This window comes from Arachis ipaensis, chromosome B08 (assembly GCF_000816755.2).
Source record: "Arachis ipaensis cultivar K30076 chromosome B08, Araip1.1, whole genome shotgun sequence".
Taxonomy (NCBI): Eukaryota; Viridiplantae; Streptophyta; class Magnoliopsida; order Fabales; family Fabaceae; genus Arachis; species Arachis ipaensis.
Genome location: NC_029792.2, coordinates 21,222,608 through 21,228,970, shown reverse-complemented (window position 1 = coordinate 21,228,970; position 6,363 = coordinate 21,222,608).

Below are 6,363 nucleotides of genomic sequence, written 5' to 3'. Positions count from 1 at the left end.
TTTAAGGTAGATCGATATCAATATCAACTTGCCGAAAATTATGATTATTTCTTAACTATTTTTTATCATATATTTTTGTTTTAATTTTTTAAGGTAGATATCAATATCAACTTGTCGGAAATTACGATTAATTTAAAATTATATTACAGTGATTGAAAATTAAAATTATTGACAATTGACATAATTATGTATTAAATGCTGATTTGATGTATAATTATAAAAAAGTATTGACAATTAACATAATTGTGTATTAAATGCTAATTTGATGTATAATGATTGACAATTAATATAATTATATAAAAAATAAAACATAGCAACTAAAATTAAATTTGTTAACTAATTGAAGTTAGGTAGACAATGTTTGACAATTATTTTAGCATTTAATTATTGATATCTATTATTATTATAAATGGATCACCATTAACGTAATAACTTGCCACTAATAAAATTATTGCAAAATGAATGAGATCTAGAATTGTATCAATATAATTAAAATGATTAAAAGTATTCTCGATTGATAATTAGTTTAATAATGCATTAAATATTAATTTTGTATAATTATAATAAAGATATTTTCTTAAATTAGTATAATTATGCATTATTATCTATTAAATGCTAATTGTAATATAATTATAATATAATTATAATAATGATATTTTTCTAAAATAAACTTAGAAAAGAGAATAGTACTTTTATTTCGGAGGGAAAAAGAATTCACAAGGAATTGACACTGAATTTTAGCTTCCTTTCTTGCTGAATATTACTTTTAGCTTTCTCAAAGAATCTTAGGAGATATTTTTGCTTTTGTCTCACGTTGAGTTGAGAGACACTTTACTTTTATCTCCTGAGCAACAAAAATAGAAATAGAGTAGAGGAGAAAGAATGACACACAGATGTATCTTGGTTTGGCTACCCAGTGCAATGTAACCTACATCCAGTCTCCATCACAATAGTGACAGAATTTCACTATCTTCCAACAGAATTACATTCACCAATTCTCCCTAAAATCTACCAAATCCTATCTGGGACAAGTCTAGATTCTAACCCAACCTGAACTTGACTAAGACTCCACCTAACTTTCAACAGTCAAGTGCTAACCCAACCTGTAAAGGAATCCCCACAGGATCATGATAGCAAAACAGAAATACATACAAAGGATTTCTGAGATAACTATGATTTTTTCTCCAAGTTTAACTCTCTGTCTTTTTTCACTCATTGGCTTTTTCTTACAAAATCTCACATTTTATCTTTTACCAATAAAATACAGACAGACTAAATTGAGAAAAAGAAATATTCAATGACCATGAAAGAGAAGAATAAACAGTTCAAAGAGCTATGGAAACTCAAACGTGTGCTCTCACTCATTGCCTCAATCCTTGGTCGTTCACCACTATTATAGAGGAGTGAAGCTTCCAGGGCTTAAAATATTCTTCAGCACACTATGGTTCTCTTTTCCCAATACACAGATGCAGCAACGGAATTCACGAAGAAAAGAGAGGGTAGAAGCAGTGACATGCAACCATACCTTCAATCTTCTCTTTCAACCTTTTTCTTCAAAAATCTTGAATCTGAGCCATGCGTTCTTGCTTTGGCCCTAAGTTTATTTTTTGACCATAAATTCCAAGCAAAACACCATTGACTTCACTTTCTTCATATTTTTAGAACGGTGCTTGTGATCCAGTTGATTTCTTCAATAATCCTTGATGAAGCATAAATAGGGAAATTACCTTTTTGTGATTTTTTTTTTCTGATAAAATCTTCCCTCTTATTGTAGTTCTGAAACTTGCTTGAAATTAGTAACAACCCTTTTGTTCTTCACCGAACCTTAGTGCCTGAACTTTCATTTTCTTTCTTCTTGCTTCAAAGTGATGTGACGTTAAAGAAAGATAAGAGAGAAGAAAGAATTTTGGTTTGGTGTGTGAAGTGAATGGTTTAAATGAATGAAATAATGTCATGTGATGGTTCCAATGAAATGGAATTTGAATCGCTTAGTTTTTGTCTAAGTGAATGAATAAATTTGAATGTTGACCACTTTTGGACTTTGGTTTGATTATGGACTTGATTTCTATCTTTCATTATTTGGCTAGAGGCTTGTTTGTTTCAATCAAGAATTATTTGTGATGGTAGTAATTATATATATCTTTTTTTTATCATGGGGTTAGTAATTATATATATCCTTGGACCATTGAGTGTGCATTTGGGTTTGAACATTTGTTTCTTGGGCCAATTATTTTTTTTCTTTTTTATATTTTTTGTTTTTGTTCTGATGGAAAACATTTATGATGAAGCAAATAATTTTTGGACCATGATTGTGTGTAGGTGGGTCAGATGTCATTTGTGCTTGTTATATTTTTTTTGGGTAAATGTGATTAATTTATTTTCTGCACACTGAACAAAATACATCATACAAACAATTGGATAATAACCCAATAATGTTTAGTCATAATCTTAATCATAAGTTAATCCTCTAAACTCAACAGACACCTCACTTCAATTAGTTGAAAAAAATTCAATTTTTTTAAAAAATATATTATTTAAAGAATAAGGACAAATAAATTCTTAATCAATTTAAATTTAGAGACAATTAAATTTCTGTTTATTTTTGAACCTGACATATCAGTATTTTTTGTTCAGAATTGATGGAAAATATCCACAAAAATCGTGTTGTATCACAAAAATAGAAAATAGAGATCGAAGTGGATTGTTTTTATCTTAAAAAATCACATTATCATTTTAAAAAATAGACAAAAGATTGAATAATTAATAGTTCACTCCATATAATTACATCACTTAATAATTGAACTAAACTAATGTCACTAGCGAGAGTAGCAAGTAGCTATAGAAGCTAGCTAGCTATATATAATAAAATAAGGTTGAAGAAGATTATTTAAAATCAGATTAGATATAGACAAAAATTTAAAAATTAGTAAAATTTATTATTTTTTGGTAATATTTTTAGTTATTAATTTAATTTTTTAATTTAATAATTTAATAATATATTTTTAATTTATATTTTTAAATGTTATTGTCTAATTGATAACACAATAAATTTTGTTGGTGCTGTAAAATTTCTCTTAGATATAATCATATATCCAAAATATTTGAAGACCTACAAATAGACCTTGATCATGCTACATAGATTATAGAAAAAGTTGAACAAAAAGAAAAAGGAGGGTTTTGAATAAACAATAAAATGACATTATTGCCCTCACTTCCGTTAATTAATACTTACATTATGCTAGTGATGACATTAACTTATGGCGGTGATTGATTTTGTGTGCTGTTAAACGCACTCTTGTCCTCTTCCTAAGAATTGGCAAGTGATCTACATTTACAAACAAATTGTCATTAAAAAAAAAGTCCAATTAGTGAAAGCAACATAGATTTTTGTCTCATTAATTCTGTATAAGGTTAAGCAAAAGAAAGGGGTTAATACAACTCTGATTGCCTTTCTTAAGCTCTAGTTTTGATGACTCACCAGTCACCCCTTTTGTTCTGTTTAAGTGTATCTTTCCGATATGATAGTGATATGCAATTACAAAGTACAATGCATGGAATTTTAGGGGCATTAATTGCATGATATAGAGGATATATATGCAAGAAAGTGAAGCTTCATTTCTCTCCTAACAAAATATAAAGTTAGTCAACCAAATCATCACATCCTATCATATATCCAGAGTCAACAAGATTAGCTGAAAGAGTTTAGGGTTGATTTCAACGATATATGGCACACAAGTTTTTTTTTTACTCATTTATTATTGGATTTTTTAATAAATGAAATAAATTATTTATTAACCAATATACTCCTTTTTAAATTATTTAATTTCTTTTTTCACTTGTTACTTATCAGTGATAAGATAACAAGGTAAAAAGACACATATCTCGTTAGTTACTGACAACAAGAAATATTCAAAATAGTTATATACTTATTTCGTTCGGTAAGTCGGGTTATCGGTCGGTTCGTGGAGGTCTCTGGGATGGATACGTGGGTTTCCGCCTGCCTTCAGGTTGAGGTGTGAACGATGGGGTAGCCGAGCTTCCGAGAACTTCAGGTGGAGGGAGTGTCACCTGCGATAACACTCTGACGCTCAAGTCAGTAGGGTGTATAGGTGATGTGAGAACTACGATTAGGGTGACGTCTTTGATGCACCCCAGACTCTTCATTTGGAGTATTGCTTCACACTTTTCTGGGTTGGCCTCCACCCCTCTTTGGGTTATCATGAACCCCAAGAATTTCCCTGCTTCCATGGCAAAGGCACACTTAAGCGGATTGAGCCTCATGCCGTGTCGTCGGAGAGAGATGAACACGCTTTCTAAGTCACTTATGAGGTCCTCAGATCGGGTGGTTTTCACCAGGATATCGTCCACGTATACTTCCACCGTTTTGCCTATGAGGTTGCTGAATATCTTGTTCATCAGCCTTTGGTACGTGGCTCCCGCATTCTTCAGCCCAAACGACATTACCTTGTAGCAATACGTTCCCCTGGCGTTATGAATGTCGTTTTCTCTTCGTCTGGCCGGTGCATCGGTATCTGATTGTAGCCAGAGTAAGCGTCCATGAAGCTCAGATACCGATATCCCGCGGCCGCGTCAACGAGGGCATCTATGTTGGGGAGGGGGTAGGAGTCCTTAGGACATGCTTTGTTAAGGTCGGAATAATCTACACACATTCTCCATTTTTTATTGGGCTTTCTGACCAAGACTACGTTCGACAGCCAAGTCGAGTAGTCGAGTTCCCTGATAAATCCGGCTTCTAGGAGGCTGGCCGTCTGCTTGGCCACCTCCTCTGCTCGTTCTTGGGACATTTTCCTTCTCCTTTGAGCCACCGGCCTAGCCTCCGGTTTCACGGCCAGATGGTGGGATATGAGTTGGGGGTCTAGGCCTGGCATGTCGGCCGGGGTCCAGGCAAACAAGTCGCCGTTCGCTTTGATCATCTTCATCAGGGGCTCTTTCAGGTCGTGGGGTAGGTTTTTGTTTACGAAAGTAAACTTCTCTTCCGAGTCACCGACCCTGAACTTTTCCAGGTCCCCCTCTGGTTCCGGCCTGGGCTTATCGTCAACTCTGGCATCCAAATCGGCAAGAAAAATGCCGGATGCTTCTTTAGACTTCTTTCTCAAGGAGAGGCTAGTGTTGTCGCATGCGACCGCCGTCTCTAGGTCTCCCCTGATGGTCCCAACTGATCCATCATCAGCAACAAACTTCATTAGCAATAGCTTGGTGGAGATCACCTCCCCAAATTCGTTGATGGTCTTCCTCCCCAGGATGAGATTGTAGGCCATGGAATCCCTTAAGACCACGAACTCCGCCATTAGCGACCTCTTCCCCCTGCCTCCGCCTATGGAGACCGGGAGGGAAATTACGTCGTCTGGCTTGATGAAGTTATCGCCTAGGCCTACCACGCCGTGTTGGTGACCTCTGAGGTCGGCGTTTCGTAGGCCCAGGGCATCAAATACATTGCGAAACATGATATTGGAATCAGCCCATGTGTCCATCAAGATCCTCTTTACTAGGCCGGTGCCCACCCTGGCCGTGATCACCATTGGCGGATTCTCCGCAACCTAATCAAACTATTGATCCTCGGGGCCGAAAGATATCGAGAGGTCGGTGCAGGGCCAGAGGACATAGCTAGAACCTTGGCGTCCTTCTTACTGGCCGACTTCGACCTGGGAGGGACATCCCTTCCAATCACCATATTTACCACGGTGAGGGCACGCTCCGCGTCCTCCTCGGGTTCCCGTCTCTGCTTTACGGCGTGGCTTTTGTCCTCGGTTGATCGATCCCTCCTCCTAGGTTCCCTTATTAGGTGGGCGAACTCAGCCAGCTTTCCTTCTCGGATGGCTTGCTCCAGGGCATCCTTCAGGTCGAAGCAGTCTTGGGTCTTGTGGCCATATCCCTTGTGATAATCACAATAGAGGTTCTTGTTTCCTCCCATCCTATCCCTGAGCTATCCGAGCTTCGACAAGATGCCTTTGTCGGCGATTTGCTGATAAACCTCGATAATTGGAGCCGCTAGGGGGGTATAGTTGGTGAACTTCCCAACACGGAAAAAGGGTTTGAAAGTCTTGGCCGTTCCTCTGTCTCTGGAGTGTTCCTTAGACCTCTCTCCGCCACCGGATGGGCCGACATTAGGGTATGCAGGTTGCCATTTATTGGCTGCCACGACCTGACTTACCTCTTCATCATTAATGTATTCTCTGGATATGTTCTGAATTTCCTGCATTGTCCAGATGGGCTTGGTGGTGAGGTGTTTTCTGAAATCCTCATTTAGCAGACCGTTGGTCAAGCACAAGCTGGCCACCGAATTAGTTAAGCCGTCTATCTCAAGGCACTCATCATTGAATCTGTCCAGGTATTTTCTGGTCG